Below are 22,249 nucleotides of genomic sequence, written 5' to 3'. Positions count from 1 at the left end.
AAAAAAAAAAAAAGGATAAAGATGGGGCTCAGTGTTGTGGCTCACGCCTGTTACTCCAGCACTTTGGGAGACAGGGTGGGTGGATTGCTTGAGCTCAGGAATTTGAGACCAGCCTGGGCAACATGGCAAAAGTCCATCTCTTCTAATACCAAAAATTAGCCAAGTGTGGCAGCTCACACCTGTAGGCATGGTGGCTCCCACCTGTAGTCCCAGCTCAAATTGTGAGGCTGATGTGGGAGGAGGGAGGATCATCTGAGCCCCAGAAGTGAAAGTTGCAGTGGGCAGAGATGATGCCACTATATTCCAGTCTGGGTGACAGAGTGAGACTCTGTCTCAACAAAAAAGAGCAGGATGGAAACTTCATTTCATACTTTTTTCTATCCTTAAAACTCTGAACCATATAAATTTAATATCAATTCAAAAAGTAAATCCAAAAATGTGTAAGAATTCTCATTTTACATAAGGAATAACTTCTCATATTTTTTTTCTCTAGTCTCAAAAAATATCCATCCCATGTGCTTACTTTGGCAGCACACATACTTAAAAAAAAAAAAGTCCATTCTTAATTTTTATCTATAGGCTCAGTGCTACCTAAACAAGGCATGCTGGTTCACGCCTATAATCCTCGTACTTTGAGGCTGAGGCAGAGGATCACTTGAACCCAGGAGTTCAATATCACCTTGAAAAACATAGTAAAACCCCATCTATATTTGTAAAATGTACAAATAAAAATTTTAAAAAACAAGATATCTATAATTAATATGAGTCAAATATACTCACCCATTATGAAGCCTCTCAACTGTTAAGTAGGTTAACTAGCAATTCTGGGATAGGGTCAGAATTTTTCATCTTTTACATAGAATTTTTCATCTTTTACATTATTTTCTTCCTTCCTTCCTTCTTTCCTTCCCTTCCTTCTTTCCCTCTCCCTCGTCCTTTCCTTCTCTCTCTTTCTTTCTTTCTGAGACAGGGTCTCACTCTACTGCCCCAGCTAGAGTACAGTGACATGATCCTAGCTCACTGTAACCTCAACCTCCTGGGCTCAAGCAATCTTCCCACCTCAGCCTCCCAAGCAGCTAAGACTACAAGCATGTGCCACACCATACTCAGGTAATTTAAAAAATTTTTTGTAGAGATGTGGGTCTCGCTACACTGCCTAGGCTGGCTTTTATACTTTAAAATCATTTAAATGTCTTATAATGAGTATATATTAATTTTGTAATTTGAAAAACACAAATTTCTGTATGACTGAAGAGGTTAAAGGAAAACCTACTGTCCGGGTGCAGTGGCTCATGCCTTATCTCAGCACTTTAGGAGGCCAAGGCTAGAGGACCACTTGAGATCAGGAGTTCGAGACCAGTCTGGGTAACATAGTGAGACCTCATTTCTACTAAAAATAACAAAAAGTAGCTGGGCATGATGGTATGGGCTGTAATCCCAGCTACTGGGGATGCTGAGGCAGGAAGATGGCTTAAGACTGGGAGATCAAGGGGAGCTATGACGACATCACTGCACTACAGCCTGGGTGACAGAGTGAGACCCTGTCTCAAAAAAAGAAAGATCTTCACAAGGAATCAAAAGAAAACAAAAAACAAACAAACAAAAAAACCAACCAACCTTACTGACTTGAACTTACAATACACTTTCTTTAAAAACAAACAAAAACACCCAGAGGGCCGGGCGCGGTGGTTCACGCCTGTAATCCCAGCACTTTGGGAGGCCAAGGGGGGTGGATCACAAGGTCAAGAGATCAAGACCATTCTGGTCAACACGGTGAAACCCCGTCTCTACTAAAAATACAAAAAATTAGCTGGGCAAGGTGGCGCGTGCCTGTAATCCCAGCTACTCAGGAGGCTGAGGCAGGAGAATTGCCTGAACCCAGGAGGTGGAGGTTGCAGTGAGCCGAGATCGCGCCATTGCACTCCAGCCTGGGTAACAAGAGCGAAACTCCGTCTCAAAAAAAAAAAAAAAACTGAAATTGGCTTAAACACATTAAATATGCTCAAACTGAAGAGTCCATAATGACTATTTTTTAAAAACTCATCAGTCAATTTTAGAAGATGTTAGTGAACAAACTCATTATTTTGAAAATGGTCTTAACTGTTAATTAAAGAAAGACTAAGCATCTGTCTTGTCTGTCCTACACAAATTGTACCTCAGAGTAACCAAATAAACGATGAGGGGAGTATCTCTTTATAAAAAGTATTACAGCTAAAAAAAAATTAAGAAATGACAGAATTTGAGCATCACCATTTATAATCGATAATGAAGTTCAATGAAGGGATCTAGACAATGATTATCAATAGCTGCTGACATCATAAAAGGGAGATTAATAGACATCACATGCCTCCTGACGCAAGTACACACCACATAAAGTATGCTAACCAAAAATACTGAATCTGAACCTGATCATCTAGATATTAACTACCAATCTGAAGAAAATATGGGAGACTGAGAACACGTTAAATGACACCACAATGATGTCAATCAACTAATCCAGCCAACTGTGGGAAACTCTACTGGACAGATGACCCAGTTTCTCTAATATATAAACTACAAAGAAAAAAATGTGAGGGAAAATCTTTTAGATAAAGAGATGTTAGGCTGGGCATGGTGGCCTGTAATGCCAGCACTTTGGGAGGCCGAGGCTGGTAAATCACAAGGTCAGGAGTTCAAGATCAGCCTGGCCAACATGGTGAAACCCCATCTCTACTAAAAATACAAAAATTAGCCGAGCATGGTGGCATGTGCCTGTAATAGCAGCTACTTGATAAGCTGAGGCAGAGAATCACTTGACCCTGGGAGGTGGAGGTTGCAGTGAGCCAAGATCTTGCCACTGTACTCCAGCCTGGGCAACAGAGCAACTCCATTTCATGAAAAAAAATTAAAATTAAAATTAATTAAGAGACGTTAAACAGGCCGGGCGCGGTGGCTCAAGCCTGTAATCCCAGCACTGTGGGAGGCCGAGGCGGGTGGATCACGAGGTCAAGAGATCGAGACCATCCTGGACAACATGGTGAAACCCCGTCTCTACTAAAAATACAGAAAAAAATTAGCTGGGCATGGTGGCGCATGCCTGTAATCCCAGCGACTCAGGGGGCTGAGGCAGGAGAATTGCCTGAACCCAGGAGACAGAGGTTGCGGTGAGCCGAGATCGCGCCATTGCACTCCAGCCTGGGTAATAAGAGCGAAACTCCGTCTCAAAAAAAAAAAAAAAAAAAAAAAGAGACGTTAAACATATACTGACCAACTACCACAGACTTTATTTGGATCCTATTTTAAACATACAAGCTACTAAAAAATCATGATACAATCAGTGAAATATGAACACCAGATATTTGATATTAAGGAATAATTATTATAGATGCACAATTGGTTTTTTTTTTTTTAACTTTTTTTCTTCCATGCTTACCTACATGCAGACACAATTGGTTTTTTAAAGTCCTTATTTTTGTGTGCTTTTTTTTGTTTTCCTTCTTAGAGACAAGGGTCTCGCTCTTGTTACCCAGTCTCCTCTATAAAAACAAACAAACCAATAAGGGAGGTAGTAGGAATATAGATGAAGCAAGATTAACCATGAGCTGATAATTGCATATGGACATTCATTATACCACTCATTGCTTTTGAATACATAGGAAATTTTCCATAGTAAAATGTTTCATAAAAGAGCAAATCTGATAAAAGAAAAATATATACATTTGAAATATGATGACCGATGAGAGTTCCACCCTCATGAGGGGATTAATGCTGTTATGGAGGGGTAACTAACCTCAGGAGTGGATTACTGATTAAAAGGTTGAGTGTGGCTTGGAAAAAAAAAATATATGATAACCAAAATGAATTTTGTATACTAATCTTTAAAGCCTAGTTCAACCTCTATCTACTTCTTCCATGAAGTCTTTCTATATTGATTTCTTTCTTTTTTTTATATGTTTGTATTGAGCAATTGACTTAATAAAATTCTACTGTATTCTGTTTACATCACAGGATTTAATCCATTATATCCTGCTCATTAAAGGTTCATGTTTTATCTCCACAGCTAGCCAGTCAATAGGGTCCTTTAATACACACAAACCCTAAAATGATGATTAAGCCTCCTAATGATCCCATGTACCTTATTTGACACTCAAGCTGTCTCAAAAAACCTTGAGACCTATGGAAAAATACAATATTCTTCCTTCTCAACCCAAGAGCCACTTTGCACTAAAATTTAGTTTTTACTCTGATAAAACATGTAATATTATCTTCTTCAAATTTTACACAGGTCACACCAAAATACTATGTCTAGCCATTTAAGGCAAGCTAATACACACCAGCTTTCCTTCTCCCAGAGTTCAAAGGAACATATATTTATACTATGTCACAGAAGCAGAATTACATACTACTAGATTTAAATAGAAGTTCTGTTAACTAACTGATAAAGTACAGTGAAGTTATTTAATAAAAACTACAGCTGAGGAGTGGGGCAAAAAAAGAAAAAAAAAATTGGCTGCAACACAGAGAGCCTACCCAAAGAAAAAATCACAAAGCCCAGGAAAAAAAGAAATTACTACTTAATTGAAGACCAATTAAGACCACCAGAAAACAGATCTATTGGAGTACTTATAAGCTTCAGAGTTGACATATAACCCCTTTATCCATTTTTAAAAAGTGTTAAGATAAATGGTTTATTCCTCCAGTTATCAAATATATATAAATAAACAAAAAATAAAAATAAATATATATTCTTTATGAATAAAAAATAAGCTAAAAGAGGGCTGGGCACAGTGAATCATGCTTACAATCCCAACACTTTGGGAGGCCAAATCACTTGAGGCCCGGAGTTCGAAATCAGCCTGGCCAACATGGCAAAACCCTGTCTCTACTAAAAACACACACACACACACACACCCCACCCCCACCCCCACCCCCAAATAGCTGGGTGTGGTGGTGCGCGCCTGTAATCCCAGCTACTCAGGAGGCTGAGGCAAGAGAATCACCTGAACCTGGGGGGCAGAGTTTGCAGTAAGTGGAGATAGCACCACTGCACTCCAGCCTGGGTGGCAAGGGTGAAACTCTGTCTCCAAAAAAAAAAAAAAAAAAGTTAAAGGAAAATAAAAATTTACCCAATAACCCCTTTCATAACTTTTTTGTCTCAGTAAGTTCTTTAAAGACAGCTCATTTTTTGGAAGAAAACATGTCCCTCACTTCTGAAACTGATGTAAGGAAGCCCCAGCAGGAAGGAAAGAAAAGGAAAAAAAGCACATGGTCTTAAATCAATGACAGAATATGTAGATTTGTTTTTCAATTTTTGTTTTCACATTTACCATTTGTATACATCCAAGGTCAGAATAACCACACATTCCATTTTTATGAATTACTTTTGTTGGTTAATAGATTTTTTTCTACTGTCCCTAAAAGTTCTTGCTATAGTAGCAACAAGATTCTACTTTTCCAAATACCAAATCAGGTAGTAAACATATCATATTCACTCTTCATGTGTAATCTTACTCTATTTTAATTTATTTTTCATTTAAACGAATTACTCAACCATTGCTTTTATCTGCCATTTCTTGTGTTGAGGCTCTACCCTACTATAAATACATGAATAGATCTTCACATTACCAGGGAGGTAGTATAACCTTAAAAAAAAAAAAAAAAAAAAAGGAAACTTTACATTTCATGGACAGCTAAATGTACACAGAATTACTAAGCTTCTCCTCAAAGTATCCTACATAAACTCTAGTCTGAATTCACACACATGCAAAACAATTCCAGCATCATAAATTTATCCCACAAGCACCCAAGTCTAAAGCTCACCTGATCTCAAGCTCAAATGTACTGCCTCAACCATCCAGGTGATGGATATGGATGTACTGCTGGAGTACTTACAAGCTTCAGAGTTGACATATAGTCCCTTTATATCCCTTTTTTTTTTTTAAGTGTTAAGATAACTGGTTTATTCCTCCAATTATAAAATAAATATTCTTTATGAATAGAAATAAGCTAAAAGAAAGCCAGGCACAGTGGCTCACGCTTGTAATCTCAGCACTTTGGGAGGCTGAAGCGGGCCTTTTAGATACATATTAAAATATTGAAAAAGGTGAAGCATTAAGAATATTTAGTGGCCAGGCACAGTGGCTCATGCCTATAATTCCAACACTTTGAGAGGCTGAGGCAGGAGGATCTCTTAAGGCCAGGAGTTTGAGACCAGACTGGGCAACATGGCAAGACCCTATTTCTGCAGAAAAATTAAAAAATTAGTCAGGCATGGTGTGCCTGTAGTCTCAGCTATGTGGGAGACTGAGGCAGGGGGCTTGCTTGAACCCAGGAAGTTGAGGCTGTGGTGAGCCATGATGGTATCACTGTACTACAGGCTGAGCAACAGAGCAAGACCCTGTCTCTAAATAAATAAATAAAAAGAACCTATATTTATCAAGTATAATTCGAAGAGACACTAGAGAAAAAACAGTAGATTTCAATTCCACAGAAAAGCTCTACATGGTTCTAAATTTAGCCAATTAATAGATAATGGGAAGGTATACAATTCATTTTTAGTAGCTGCAATTTATGTTACCAGGCAGCTCATTTCTTAAATAATCTTAGAGCGTCATCCACATAAAACAAAAGAATAAATATATAAGCCACACGATTAACTGGTAAGTTAGTAAGTTAATTAAAACACCAGCTAAAACATCTGAAAATGCCTACCTTCCCCCAACAAAATAGTATTTTATACTTCCTCGATAGCAATAATATACAGATTTTTTTTTTTTTTGAGACAGGGTCTCACTCTGTCGCCCAGGCTCGATGGAGTACAGTGGTGAGATCTTGGTTCACTGCAACCTCCATCTCCGAAGCTTAAGCAATTCTGCCTCAGATTCCTAACTCCTGAGTAGCTGGGATTACAAGCATCTGCCACCACAACTACCTAATTTTTGTATTTTCAGTAGAGACTATGTTCGCCAGGCTGATCTCAAACTCCTGACCTCAAGTCAGCCACCTGCCTCAAAACCTCCCAACGTCCTGGGATTACAGGCATGACCCATGGCCTAACATGCAGAATTTTAACTGTTTCAAAGGAACATGTTACTAACACATCATCGCCTTCCCTGAAGCTTATTTATATGTTTCCACATCCAAGGAATATGCAGATACATTTAATGGGTTTCATTTTCAGTGCAAAATATTTTTGTGGACAAGACTGACATGTCTCGTTTCATGTAGAGTCCCAGAGCGATACATTCTCAAGCTGGTCAAATCATAAGTGATTTTGGTGTATCAGATCCCAATTCCAAGGCTAAATTGTATTTCAGACTTTCTAAAACATTAGAGCTCATAAAGAACCATAAAACTATGCTCCAACAGAAATGTTCAATACCCTGAACACCCTGATATGGTTAGGCTTTGTAACCCCGCCCAAATCTCACCTTGAATTGTAATACCCTGTTGACAGCAAATTCCGACGTGTGTGAGAAATCATATTGTTTGTTGAGAGTGGCAGCAAGGAAAACCTAGTCAGCCCCACAAAGTCAAAAACTGCCCCCCTAAGTAGAAAACTGCTCAAAGCATTATAAAACAGTAACCAAAAAAAAAACAGTAACCAATATGAATATGTCTCACACCAAATGAATTAGTTCTTTGAACACAGGATATGTGACTCTTTCCTTTGTTCTCTCTAAAGAGAGAACCCATAAGGCGGAGGCTGCAGTGAGCCGAAATTGTGCTACTGCACTCTAGCCTGAGCAACAGAGCGACAGAGCGAGACTCCATCTCAAAAAAAAAAAAGAAAAGAAAGCTTATTTTCACATTCATATATCACCACCAAGTTAGGGGAAAAAAGCAATACAATGCCAATCTTCTGTGCAATATCCCATTTCCCATGGCAAGTCACCATAACTACTTATAAATCACTTCATTCTGTGAAATAATTCAGGTTAAGGCTAGGCATGGTTTCTCATGCCTGTAGCCCCAACACTTTGGGATGCTGAGGTAGGAGGATCATTTGAGACCATGATCTTCTAGAAACATGAGTTCAAAACCAGCCTGGGCAATACAGTGCAACCTTCTATTTAAACAAACAAACAAACAAACAGGCTAGGTACAGTGGCTTATGCCTGTAATCCCAGAACTCTGGGAAGTCGAGGGAGGCAGATCACTTCAGGTAAGGAGTTCAAGACCAGCCTGACCAACAAAATGGTGAAACCTCGTCTCTAATAAAAATACAAAAATTAGCCAGGCGTGGTGGCGGGCACCTATAATCCCAGGTAGGAGGCTGAAGCAGGAGACACTTGAACTCAGGAGGTAGAGGCTGCAGGAAGCCAAGATGACACCACTGTACTCCAGCCTGGGTGACAGGGCAAGACTGTCTCGAAAACAAACAAACAACAACAACAACAAAAAACCCTCAAGTTAGATATTTTATTGCTCAAGCACATCTGGGAAGACACAGAAGATCTTAGATCTGTAATCCACTTTTTTTTTTTTTTTTTTTTTTTTTTGGGAAACCAAGTCTTGCTCTGTCACCTAGGCTGGAGTGTAGTGTCTAGGTCTCAGCTCACTTGCAACCTCCACCTCCCAGGGTCAAGCCATTCTCCTGCCTCAGCCTTCTGAGTAGCTGAGATTGATTACAGGTGCACGCCACCATGCCTGGATAAATATTTTTGTATCTTTAGTAGAGACAGAATTTCACCATGTTGGTCACCCGTGAATTCCTGACCTCATATGATCCACCCGTCATGGCCTCCCAGACTGCTGGGATCACAGGCGTGAGCCACTGCACCTGGCCCACTCTACATTTTTTTATTACAAATAATTGATCACATAAAAATAACAAAGAATTGGCTGGGCACAGTGGCTCATGCCTATAATCCCAGCACTTTGGGAGGCTGAGGCGGTGGATCACCTGAGGTCAGGAGTTCGAGACCAACCTGACCAACACAGAGAAACCCTGTCTCTCCTAAAAATACAAAAAATTAGCCGGTCGTGGTGGTGTATGCCTTTAGTCCCAGCTACTTGGGAGGGTGAGACAAGGGAATCGCTTGAATCCAGGAGGTGGAGGTTTCGGTGAGCCAAGACTGCACCATTGCACTCCAGCCTGGGCAACAACAGCAAAAAAAAAAATAAATAACAAAGAATAGGCCAGGCACAGTGGCTCACGCTTGTAATCCCAGCACTCTGTGATGCCAAGGAAGACTGATTAGTTGAGTTCAGGAGTTCAACTTCTTCTCTACTAAAAATACAATAATTAGCCTACCTGAGCATGGTGGTGCGCGCCTATCATCCTAGCTACTGAGGAAACTGAGGCACAAGAATCGCTTGAACCCAGGAGGCAAATTTGCAGCAAGCTGAGATCACATCACTGCACTCCAGCCTGGGCAACAGAGCGAGACTCTGTCTCAAAAAAAACACAAAGAATAGATTATGAAGAATGAGGAGGAGGCCGGGTAAGGTGTCTCACGCCTATAATCCCAGAACTTTGGGAAGCCAAGGCAGGAGATCAGCTGCAGTCAGGAGTTCAAGACCAGCCTGGCCAACATGGCAAAACCCCGTCTATACTAAAAATACAAAAATTAGCTGGGCATGATGGCAGTGCCTGTAATCCCAGCTACTTGGGAGTCTGAGGCAGGAGAATCATTTGTATACAAGAAGCGGAGACTGCAGTGAGCCAACATCGCACCACGGCACTCCAGCCTGAATAACAAAGGCGAAACTCCACCAACAAGAATGAGAAGCAATTTCTCTTTAAAGGAACCATTCCCCATTAAAGGAATCAGGATTCCTTACATAAACAATTGATTCCAAGTCTGGTGCAAGTAAAGCACAAAGTGAGCCGAGAACCCCTTGTTGTGCCAGAGTGTAAGGAAGTGCTCAAAACACGTTAGGGATATATGGCAAAAGGACAAAGCAGCCAGCCTGAACGGGCTCCCTCAAGCCCCTTCAAATCAAATTTAGGACAATTTTTGTATTTTTTTTCCTTTTTTTTTCTTTCTATCCATGGAATCACAGAACAATTTTTGTATTTCTAATAATGAATATTACTGGTACTTTTATTTAAAATTAATAGCAGTAGGTTTTAACTTGTTGAATTGTTTTAAACTATCAAATCTATAGTTATCCTCAAAAGCAAAAGTGAGGAGAGAAGCTCTTCTCTTTAGAACAATACCAGCCATAAATGCAGAAGGTACGAGAAAATATGAAAATCAACATATTCAAACCATCACTGCTGCTCACTTCCACAGCACGTATACTAAAATTAGACTAATACAGAGAAGATTTAGCAAGGCCCCTGCCCAAGGATAACATGCAAATTCATGAAGCATTCTATTTAAAAAGGAAAAAAGAAACCACTAGTATAATAACAGATTCAGACAAGGATCATCAATGGATGCTAATGTCACTGGGTAAAAGGTTACTGAGGAAAAGAGATCTGAAATCTTAAATGTATCATCCCACAGCTGTTTCTTAATTATAAAGGGGAAAGATCTAACATCACAAAGCCATGGGTGGAAAAAAAAAGTGAAAAGATTCCTTTACAATGAAGAAATTTAGCAGGTATCAATTTAACCAAGTGATCAAAGTTAGCATCACCAATAATGAGACAATGAGACATTATGTGCATACAACATCACCTGGGTAGTATTCTTCCCAAGTATATTTAACTTGAATCTAATCATGACAAATTCAAATTGTACAACATTCTTCAGAACAACTGGCCTGGACACTTCAAAAATATTAATGACATGAAAAACAAAAAAGCAGAAGAGAACTGCTCTAGGTTAAAAGAGACTACAAACATACGACGATTAAACACAACACGTGTTTCCTGAAGAAATCCAGGACAGTTGGGGGAAGTTGTAAAGCACGTTGAGATAACTGAAGAAACTTAAATATGGACTATTTATAATATATCACTGTAAAATATTTTGAATGTGATAGTGAACTTAATAATGGTATTGTGGAAAACACCATTGTTCTCAGGCAATATATGCTAAGGAAATTATGGAGGTGTCCTGATGTAATTTATTTCTTAACATGTGAATAAAACTCCTAATATACAATAACACAAAAAACTGTGTGTGCTATGTGTGTAGGGAGGGAGGACAGAGGGGAGGGAAAGAGGAGGAGCGGGGGAGGAAGGGAAAGAAAGGAAGGGAGAGAGAGAGAGCAAACATACAAACGTGGCAAATTATGAATTGGTAAATACAGGTAAAAGTCATACTGGTGTTCACTGTATCATTCCTTCACCTTTCCTATAGGTTTGAAATTCTTCCAAATAAAAAGTTGGAACCAAAAAGAACAAGAAGCAACATTAACCAAAATATTTGGCTGCCCAGTACAAACTTGCTGTGTCCTAAAAGGCAATTTGAGATGAGGGTTAAAAGCACAGACTTCAGGCCATGCACGGTGGCTCACACCTGTAAACTAGCACTGTGGGAGGTTAAGAAGGGTGGATTGTCTGAGTCCAGGAGTTCGAGACTAGCCTGGAAAACATGGCAAAACCCCATCTCTACTAAACATACAAAAAGTTAGCTAGGAGTTATGGTGCATGCCTGTAGTCCCAGCTACTCAAGAGGCTGAGGCAGGAAAATCAGTTGAATCTGAGAAGTGGAGTTTGCAGTGAGCTGAGATTGCGCCACTGCACTCCAGCCTGGGCAACAGAGTGAGACTCTGTTTCCAAAAAATAAAAATAAAATAACAAAGCCTAGGCGGGGCGCTGTGGTTCACGCCTGTAATCCCAGAACTTTGGGAAGCTGAGGTGGGTGGATTACCCACCAGGAGTTTGAGACCAGCCTGACCAACATGGTGAAACCCCATCTCTACTAAAAATACAAAATTAGGCTTGTCGCAGTGGCTCACGCCTGTAGTCCCAGCACTTTGGGAGGCTCAGAGAGGCAGATAACCTGAGGTCAGGAGTTCAAGACCAAACTGACCAACATGGTGAAACCCTGTCTCTACTAATACAAAAAGGAGCCAGGCATGACACACTCCTGCAATCTCAGCTACTTGGGAGGCTGAGGCACAAGAATTACTTGAGCCCGGAAGGTGGAGGTTGCAGTGAGCCAAGATCACGCCACTGTACTCTAGCATGGGAAACAGAGTAAAACTTCGTCTCGGGAAAAAAAATATTTATTTATTTATTTATTTATTTATTTACTTATATATGCCAGGCATGGTGGCGCACGCCTGTAATCCCAGCTACTTAGGAGGCTGAGGCAGGAGAATCACTTGAACCCAGTAGCTGGACGTTGCAGTGAGCAGAGATCCCACCATTGCACTCCAGCCTGGGCTACAAGGCAAAACTACATCTCAAAAGAAAAGACTTCCACATCAAACTGGGCTTTATATCCTGGCCAGATGATAATGGACACATAATCCAACCTAATCTCACTAAGCCTCACTGTGAAATGGGGATAATACAATACTATTCCATGAGGATTATTATTCTGAGGATTAAATGATCTAATATGTGTTACACTATGCTCCCACGATATTATCACATTATTTGTTCTTTTTGTGTGTGTGTCTTGCCAGCTTACAGGTAACTTTGTCAAAATTTTTGCAAAATATATCCAAAATCAAAGAATTATAATGCATTCCATCCATGGACCAATAAAACTAAGTCCTCCATTGGCACAAATAAGTGAGAACTAACATTCTGTAAAGAATATATCAAATGATGAAAAATAAAGCTTCCCAGCTTACGTTTGCTCCTTCCTCAAAAAAGTACTGGATTGTGAAGAATGGGCACAGGCTGCAATCTTTTCTTTTTCTTTTTTTTTTTTTGAGACAGAGTCTCACTCTGTTGCCCAGGCTGGAGTATAGTGGCGCCGTGTCAGCTCACTGCAACCTCCATTTCCTGGGTTCAAGCAAATTATCCTGCCTCAACCTCCCAAGCAGCTGGAATTACAGGCGCCCACCACCACGCCCAGCTACTTTTCTTTTCCTTTGTTGAGACAGAGTCTTGCTCTGTCGCCCAGGATGGAGTGCAATGGCACGATCTCAGCTTACTGCAACCTCCGCCTCCCAGGTTCAAGCAATTCTCCTGCCTCAGCCTCCCAAGTAGCTGGGATTACAGGCACGTGCCACCATGCCCAGTACTTTTTGTATTTTTTAGTAGAGATGAGGTTTCACCACATTGACCAGGATGGTCTTGAACTCCTGACTTCAGGTGATCTGCCCACCTTGGCCTCCCAAAGTGCTAGGATTACAGGTGTGAGTCACCACGCCCAGCCCAAAAATGTCAATCTTAACATTAAAATCCAATGTCTTCAGGCCAGGAGTGTCCCTAAAATTCTGGTATTTCCTGGGGCTCCTTGTCAGCTCTCCTAGCACTCTCTTAAGTTTGCCCTGGGTAACCTTGTTCCCTATCATAGATTAAACCTTCTTGTGGAGAGGACTTCCAAATCTAAATACCTCTGCCTCTCTCTAGCACTCCAGATCCATTTAGACAACTAGCTGCTACACATTTCCAAAAGTGAACTCTGTACCAACATTTCCTCTAAGCCCAAACCCACCCTTTTCTTATCTCAGTAAGCCACACCACCCAGTTCGCCCAAGACACAAACCTGCGAGTCATCCATCCACGATTCCTCCCCTCTTCCCAAATTTAAACAATCTTCAAATTCTGGAAATTCTGGCACCAACTCACACAGATCCATCTGCTCATCTCAGCTCTGTTCCCTCTCCTCCATTCTCATTACTCCTCCACAGAGCATTTCATTAATGGGGCAAGGCCTCCAGCTTTCTTTTGCCTTCAGCAGAGCAACTGGCAATGTTCCCAATGGTGGTTACACTGGCTGCCCTGTTGGTCTTTGTCCTTGAACAACTAAAAGTCTCTAGCCTATCTTTGATGGACGTGTAGTGCCAGTGGAAAGTAAACTAATTGTTTCAAGCTACTGAGATTTGGAGACTGTTTCTTACGCAGCATACTCTAGGCTACCCTGATTTCAATATCTCTTTTTTTTTTTAAACGGAGTCTCACTCTGTTGCCCAGGCTGGAGTACAGTGGTGCAATCTCAACTCACTGTAACCTCTGCCTCCTGGGTTCAAGTGATTCTCCTGCCTCAGCCTCCCCAGTAACTGGGATTACAGACACCCACCACCATGCCCAGCTAATTCTTTTGTGTGTAGTTTTAGTAGAGATGGGGTTTCACCATATTGGCCAGGCTGGTCTCAAACTCCTGAGAGTTTGAGGTGAGGTTTAAGAGTTGAGGTGATCTGCCCACCTCAACCTCCCAAAGTGCTGGGGTTACAGCCATGAGCCACCATGCCGAGCCTCAATATCTCTTATATAGACTACAACAGCCTCCTAACAAGTGTCACTCCCTCTACTCTAAATCCAGTATAAGTATTTCAAATTGCTGCCAGTTTCCTTTGTAAAATACAACATAATCATTTCATTTCTCTGATTAAAAATCTTCCGAGGTTCACCTTTGCCTCAAAATATTCCGAATTCCTTAATATAGCTTCTAAGCCCACCATAAAATCAGGCCCTAAATATATCCTTCTCTTCAGCCATTCAAAATACTGCTCCATAGATACCAACTATACTCTCTTTTCCTTTTTTTTTCTGAGATGGAGTCTTGCTGTCGCCCAAGCTGGAGTGCAATGGTGTGATCTCAGCTCACTGCAACCTCCGCCTCCCAGGTTCAAGAGATTCTCGTGCCTCAGCCTCCGTAGTAGCTAGGATTACAGGCAAGCACCACCAAGCCCGGCTAATTTTTGGGGGTTTTTTTTGGTATTTTTTTGAGACAGAGTCTCACTCTGTGTCGCTCAGGTTGGAGTGCAATGTTGCAATCTAGGCTCACTGCAACCTCTGCCTCCCGAGTTCAAGCAATTCTCCTGCCTCAACCTCCCGAGTAGCTGGGATTACAGGCAACTGCCACCATGCCTGACTAACTTTTGTATTTTCAGTAGAAATGGGGTTTCAGCATATTGGTCAGGCTGGTCTCAAACCCCTGATCTTGTGATCTGCCCCCCTCAGTCTCCCAAAGTGCTGGGATTACAGGCATGGGCCACCTCGCCCAGCCAATTTTTTGTATTTTTAGTAGAGATGGAGTCTTATCATATTGGCGTGGCTGGTCTCGAACTCCTGACCTCATGATCTGCCCATCTCAGCCTCCCAAAGTGCTGGGATTACAAATTACAGGCATGAGCCAATGTAACCAGCCATCTGTTTTTTCGTTTCGTTTTGTTTTTGAGACGGAGTCTCACTCTGTCGCCCATGCTGGAGTACAGCGGCACGATCTCAGCTCACTACAACCTCTGTCTCCTGGGTTCAAGCAATTCTCCTGCTTTAACCTCCCAAGTAGCTGGGACTACAGGCTCCCGCCACCATGCCTGGTTAAATTTTGTATTTTTAGTAGAGATGGGGTTTCACCATATTAGCCAGGCTGGTCTTGAATTCCTGACCCTGTGATCCACCCACCTCGGCCTCCGTAAATGCTGGGATTACAGGCGTGAGCCACCATACCTGGCCCACCTTTTTCTTTTTTTAGAGACAGGGTCTCACTCTGTTGACCAGGCTAGGGTACAGTGGTGTAATCACAGCTCATTGCAACCTCAAAGTCCTGGGCTTAAGTGATCTTCCCAACTCCGTCTCAAGAGTAGCTGGGATAAAGAGCTGCATGCCACCACATCCATCTAATTGCTTTAATTTCTGGTAGAGATGGGGGTCTCACAATGTTTCCCAGATTGCTTTTAAACTCCTGACATGATGTGATCCTCCTGCCTTGACTTCATAAAGTTCTAGGATTACAGGTGTGGGCCACCATGCCCAGCCTGATATATATTCTTTTATACCTCTAGGTCTTTGTCCAGACTATTGTATCTGCTTGAAATGCTCTCCCGCCCTTTCACTACCCCATGATACCTTTGTCTGCCCAGCCATACAAGTACCCTCAGCAGCTAACCCTCCCATTCTCTCAATAGCTATTTGAATTTGCCTCTCTTCTCAAGGCCCCTATTCTACCAATCTGCCTTACACTAAGACATTAGCTCCCAGCCCCAAAAGAATAAGCCCCCTACATCACAAGTAATATAAAGGTCATAAGACAAAAACTCTCTCAAATTTCTTTGTTCAGATACCAAACATTTCTCCCCATTCCTTTCCTAACCTTTTCCTTATCTTAATGAAGGAGATAATAATTCTACCCCGCTTTAGCCTGCATCTTCTTTACAGGCTCAAGAACTTCATTCTGTTACCAAGGCTCTGTATTGTCTTGCTCATTCTCCTATATACATAAATATGCTGTCTGTCATTTTAAAAAAAACTCCTCCTTGTACACCACGTTCCCTCTAGTTACTGTCCTCTCTGTCCATCTCTTTGCAGTCATCTTGAAAGACAAAGCTTGTTTCTTCTTTTTAATAGAGATAAGTCTCATTATGTTGCCCAGGCTGGATTACAGGCACGAGCCACCGCGCCCAGCCTTTACTAGTTTTCCATCTACTTTTTTTTGAGACGGAGTTTCACTCTTGTTACCCAGGCTGGAGTGCAATGGCACGATCTCAGCTCACCGCAACCTCCGCCTCCTGGGTTCAGGCAATTCTCCTGCCTCAACCTCCTCAGTAGCTGGGATTACAGGCACGCGCCACCTGCCCAGCTCATGTTTTTTGTATTTTTAGTAGAGACGGGGTTTCACCATGTTGACCAGGATGGTCTCGATCTACTTTTAGGCCTCCTCAGATTTCTTCCAGGGCTCCGCTTCCACAAGTCACACCTTTAACTATCGGTGTTCTCCAAGGTCTCTCCTCAGCCTGCAGCTCTTCAGTCTCAACATGCCTCTAAGTTGACCCAAACCCATCACTTTAACTACAACGTATATACTACTACACTGCTGACTCCCAAATCTCTCTCCAGTACCAACTTCTCTACCTCTGGACTGGTATATCCAACCACCTAGCAGGCATTTCCATATAGTTCCACAAGTACCTCAAATTCAACAATTCCAAAACCAAACATCTCACTTTTTATTCCCAAATGCGCATCTTCCTATATTCCCTAATTTATAAATGAAGTCACTATCCACCCTGACATGAAACCCAAAAAACTAGAAGTCACCCAAGAGCACATCCTTCTCATTACCACTATTATTCTCCTTCTTGCTCTGTTACTCATGCATGCACACATCTCCATTTCTAACAGATTCTATTTCTTTTTTTTTTTTTTTTGAGACAGAGTTTCACTCTTGTTCCCCAGGCTGGAGTATAATGGTGGGATCTTGGCTCACTGCAATCTCCGCCTCCCGGGTTCAAGGAATTCTCCCGCCTCAGGCTCCCAAGTAACTCATGTCTATAATCCCGGCACTTTGGGAGGCCAGGCGGGAGGACTGCTTGAGCCCAAGAGTTCAAGACCACCCTGAGTAACACAGGAAGGCCTCATTTCTACAAAAGTAAAAAAATAAAATTAGCTGGGTGTGATGGTGTGCACTTGCAGTCCCAGCTACCTGGGAGCCTTGAGCCCAGGAGGTCAAGGCAGCAGTGAGTCATGATCCTGCCACTGCACTCCAGCCTAAGCAACACAGCAAGACCCTGTATCAAAATAAAAAATAAAGTTTGGTGGCTCACATCTGTCCCAGCACTTTGGGAGGGCAAGGTGGGCAGATCATGAGGTCAGTTCAAGACCAGCCTGATCAACATGGTGAAACCCCGTCTCTACTAAAAATACAAAAATTGACTGGGCATGGTGGCATGTGCCTGTAACCCCAGCTACTCAGGAGGCTGAGATAGCAGAATGGCCTGAACCTAGGAGGCGGAGGATACAGTGAGCGAAGATCGTGCCACTGCACTCCAGCCTGGGTGACAGAGTGAGGAGCCATTTCAAATAAATAAGTAAATAATGGGCAGGAGCAAAAGAGCCAGGAAAGCAAGTAGAAAAGTATAGTGTCACCAAATATTTCAAGAAGGAAAGGGGTCAACAGTAACGAATGCCACAAAAACAATGGAAGAAGACAAGGATGAAAAGAGATCTGTGGTCAAACGCAGTGGCTCACACCTGTAACCACAGAGCTTTGGGAGGCCAAGGTAGGTGGATCACCTGAGGTCAGGATTGGAAACCAGCCAAGCCAAAACGGTTAAACTCCATCTCTACTAAAATGCAAAAATTAGACAGGAATTATGTGCGCCCCTGTAATCCCAGATACTCAAGAGGCTGAACTGGGAGAACTGCTTGAACCCAGGAGGCAGAGGCTGCAGTGAGTCAAGATCACGCCACTGAGTTCCAGCCTAGGCAACAGAGCGAGAACCCATCTCAAAAAAAAAAAAAAAAGGAAAGATTCAAGACAGTAGAAAATTTTTAAAAAAAAAAAAAAAAAAAGGAAGGCGATCTGTTAAATTTTACAAGGTCTCCCATGTTCTTCCCATTGATTTTGACGGCTGCTGGGAGCTGTCTCCACCAACAGCATTAGAAACTATAAGCGGGCCAGGCGTGGTGGCTCACACCTAGCACTTTGGGAGGCCTAGCCAGGTGGACTGTTGAGTCCAGGAGCTCAAGCCAGCCTGGCCAACATGGTGAAACCCTATCTCTACTAAAAATACAAAAATTAGCCGGACATGGTGGCAGGCACCTGTAATCCCAGCTACTCAGGAGACTGAAGCAGAAGGCTGAAGTGATTGTTTGAACCTGGAAGACAAAGGTTGCAGTGAGCCGAGATCGCACCACTGTACTCCAGCCTGGGCGACAGGGCAAGACCGTCTCAAAAAAGAAAAAAAAAAAAAACCCATAAGCGAACACTTCTCATAGGTATACATTCACCTGCTACAGGCTGGAGTACAGTGGTATGATCTCAATCACTGCAACTTCCACCTTCCAGGTTCAAGCAATCTCATGACTCAGCCTCCCAAGTGGCTGGGATTACAGGCATGTGCTACCATAATGCCCAGCTAAGTTTTTTGATTTTTAGTAGAGACAGGGTTTCATTATGTCAGCCAGGCTGGTCTTAAACTCCTGACCTCAAGTGACCCACCCACCTTGGCATCCCAAAGTGCTGGGATTACAGGTGTGAGCCACCACATCTGGCCAGATATTTCAAATGTACCTATCATTAAGTTTGGATTATCACAGTATTAATTACTTTCCTCCTAGTTTTCTATTATTAAGCCTATAAGCTTTCACAAGTCTGACCCACCCTTTTCCAAGACGCCAAGGATTTCTTGATGCCCATACTGTTCCTCATAAACCAAAATCATAAATTCTTACAACTGACTTATGCAACAAAAACACTGGCCCAGCAAAAATATGAACTGTATATTTGGAAAACCTAGCCTTTTTTGGTTTTTTTAAAGAGATAGGCTCTCATTCTGTCGCCCAGGCCAGAGTATGGTGGCACAATCATAGCTCACCACAGCCTCAAACTTCTAAGCTCAAGCAATCCTCCAGTCTCAGACTTCCAAAGTGCTGCATTACAGGTGTGAACAACCACGCCAAGCCTATATGATATTTTTCATAACTGTGCATGTAAAACAAAGTTTTGTCACGAGCTTGGGCGACAAAGCAAGACTGTCTCGAAAAACAAAACAAAAAGAAATTATTCACAAAATGAGAATTACTAATATGATTCTAGAAGATGTAGTCACTTCTTTATACTAATAACATAATAACTATATCCAGTCAAATGTATAGCAGATTGCCAATTCTTGCACCTCGCATTAACCATTCTCTCCTAGGTCTGGCAGCTTTCAATGTCCTCGCAAAGGTTTAAGCAAAAGCCTTAGCTTTGCCACCAAAGGGCTAAATTAGCACATTTCAGACCAGGCATGGTGGCTCACACCTGTAATCCCAGCACTTTTGAGATGTCAAGGTAGGCAAATCACCTAAGGTCAGGAGTTCAAGACCAGCTTGGCCAAAAGGGTGAAACCCCGTCTCTACAAAATACAAAAACTAGCCAGGCATGATGGCAGGTACCTGTAATCCCAGCTACTTAGGAGGCTGAGACGGGAGAATCACTTGAACCTGGGAAGCAAAGGTTGTAGTGAGCCAAGATCACACCATTGCACTCCAGCCTGGGCAACAGAGCAAGACACTGTCTCAAAAAAAAAAAAAAAAAAAAGGCATTTCACTCCCTTTGCCTTCCTGAGCTCAAGAGTAGCCGAACTGCCCCAAAGAGAAATCTCATCAAGGCTACTCTAGCCAAAAGGTCAATGAAGGTAACTAATGTACCAACCAAGAAACTAAGGAAAGATAGACCGGGCACAGTGGCTCATGGCTGTAATCCCAGCACTTTAGGAGGCCAAGGCAGGTGGATCACCTGAGGTCAGGAGTTCAAGACCAGCCGGGCAAACACGGCAAAACTCTGTATCTATTAAAACTATAAAAATTAGCTGGGTGTGGTAGGTTCCTGTAATCCCAGCTACTCGGGAGGCTGAGGGAGGAGAATCCCTTGAACCCAGGAGATGGGAGGTTACAGTGAATGAAGATCACACCATTGCTCTCTGGCCTGTGTGACAGTGAGAGACTCTGTCTCAAAAACATAAGAAAAAAGAAACTAAGGAAAGATAAAATGAGGGATGAGGGATAATCCACAGAACACAGGGTGCCTGCTCCCTTTTTTTTTTTTTTTTTTTTTTTTTTCAGAGGGAGTCTCACTCTGTTGCCCAGGCTGGAGTGCAGTTGTGCAATCTCAGCTCATTACAAACTCTGCCTCCCAGGTTCAAGCCCTTCTCATGCCTCAGCCTTCTGAGTAGCTGGGATTACAGTCACATGTCACCATGCCCAGGGAATTTTTGTATTTTTAGTAGAAACAGGGTTTCACCATGTTGGTCAGGCTGGTCTCCCTGACCTCAGGTGATCCACCCACCTCAGCCTCCCAAAGTGCTGGGATTACAGGCATGAGCCACCGTGCCCACCTACCTGCTACTCTTACCCTCAAACTTAGCATAATTTAGTTTCTTAAAATGCATCCCAAAATCACTTTGTGAAAAAAAGATCATGTGTTCATTAGAACTGAACATTCTACCATTGGTAGAGAAACCTATTCTTACAGTTTTAAACTCAAGGGTCTCTACATGAATTGGGGGGATGAGGGTGGGAAGTAGCCCACAGGGCCGGGACTATAAATACTAACATCTTCAGGCTACTGAAAAGTTCAAAGTGGAACCAGCCTTCTCAGCTCTCCAGGGTCAGAGGTAACGCGAGTGATATTTGTCTTGACAGGGATATGAACAAACCTTAAGGGAAGAGCATGAAGTAGGTAAAAACTCTAGGCACATGAAATCTGAGATAAGACTACTAACACCAAAGAATTTCCACACTCCATCCTCTTCTCTGCCCTCAGAGTATTTTCATTCAATGGCCTGAAAGCACAAGATGTTTGTCAAAAGAAAAACGTCCCAAGAAAAAACATCTCTACCTCTTTCAATGAGCACCTTAGAAAACTACTTTTTCCTAGTGAAAACCTATCTCACCCTTCCAAGGACAACTAATCACAATCAGAAATTCATGGCAAGAGTTCAAGGAAAAAACTCCTTACCTACTCAGTCAATAAATCTGTTGCACACTTGACTGCATGTCAAGTGCTGTTCTAAGTGCTGAAGATATAGTAATTAATAAAACAAAAATGCCCTGGCCTGCAAGAGGAAGATGGAGAAGTGGCCCTGGTGCTTCTGGGCCGGCCCTCACCCGTCGCTGTGTGCCCCAAAGATGTGGCGCTGTGCAGCAGTCACTGCACTGTAAAGCCTGGGCGCTGTGGCCTGGACCCCGTGCCCTCTTAGAGAAGCAGCCGCCTCCCCCAGATTTGGGGTAGGGGTCCTGCCAGCTTCAGCACCACCCTTGCCCTGAGTCTTTTAACCGGGTGTTAACATCTTAAAGAGACGTGGCAGGAATCCTGGCCTCTGACCTAACTGCTCCACCCCAGCCAAGACCTTGGCAAGACTCTGTACTAGCGATGTCCAAAGAATCTCTTTTGTGGTTTAAGGAGAATAAAGTTGACTACCTTTCAAAAAAATTTTAAAAAACCAAAACACCTGCTCTCCTGAAGCTTTTTTTTTTTTTTGAGACACAGAGTCTTGCTCTATTGCCCAGGCTGGAGTGCAGTGGCACAATCTCGGCTCTCCTGCCTCCGCCTCCTGGGTTCAAGACGTTCTCCAGCCTCAGCCTCCTGAGTAGCTGGGACTGTAGGCATGTGCCACCATGCCCAACTAATTTTTGCATTTTTAGTAGAGATGCGGTTTCATCATGTTGGCCAGACTGGTCTCAAACTTCTTTTTCTTTTTTGTATTTTGAGACAGAGTGCAATGGTGTGACCTTAGTTCAGTACAACTTCCACCTCCTGGA

General features: G+C 42.4%; 1 protein-coding gene and 1 non-coding gene across 3 annotated transcripts in view; one reads left to right on the top strand and one right to left on the bottom strand.

The window, feature by feature from the left end:
• The window catches only part of R3HDM2 (R3H domain containing 2), a 187,556-nt gene that overhangs the window by 161,602 nt on the left and 3,705 nt on the right, over positions 1 to 22,249 (bottom strand). The gene's annotated exons all lie outside the window — the stretch shown is intronic.
• On the top strand, positions 10,205 to 10,312 carry LOC116527845. Its single transcript, XR_004258761.1, has one exon. It is a non-coding gene; the product is annotated as a U6 spliceosomal RNA (small nuclear RNA).

Source organism: Sapajus apella, unplaced genomic scaffold, assembly GCF_009761245.1.
Source record: "Sapajus apella isolate SASKATOON/1434 unplaced genomic scaffold, GSC_monkey_1.0 scaffold2, whole genome shotgun sequence".
NCBI classification, from domain to species: Eukaryota; Metazoa; Chordata; class Mammalia; order Primates; family Cebidae; genus Sapajus; species Sapajus apella.
Note: the sequence above shows the minus strand (reverse complement) of the source record. Positions and strands in the feature narration are given on the sequence as shown.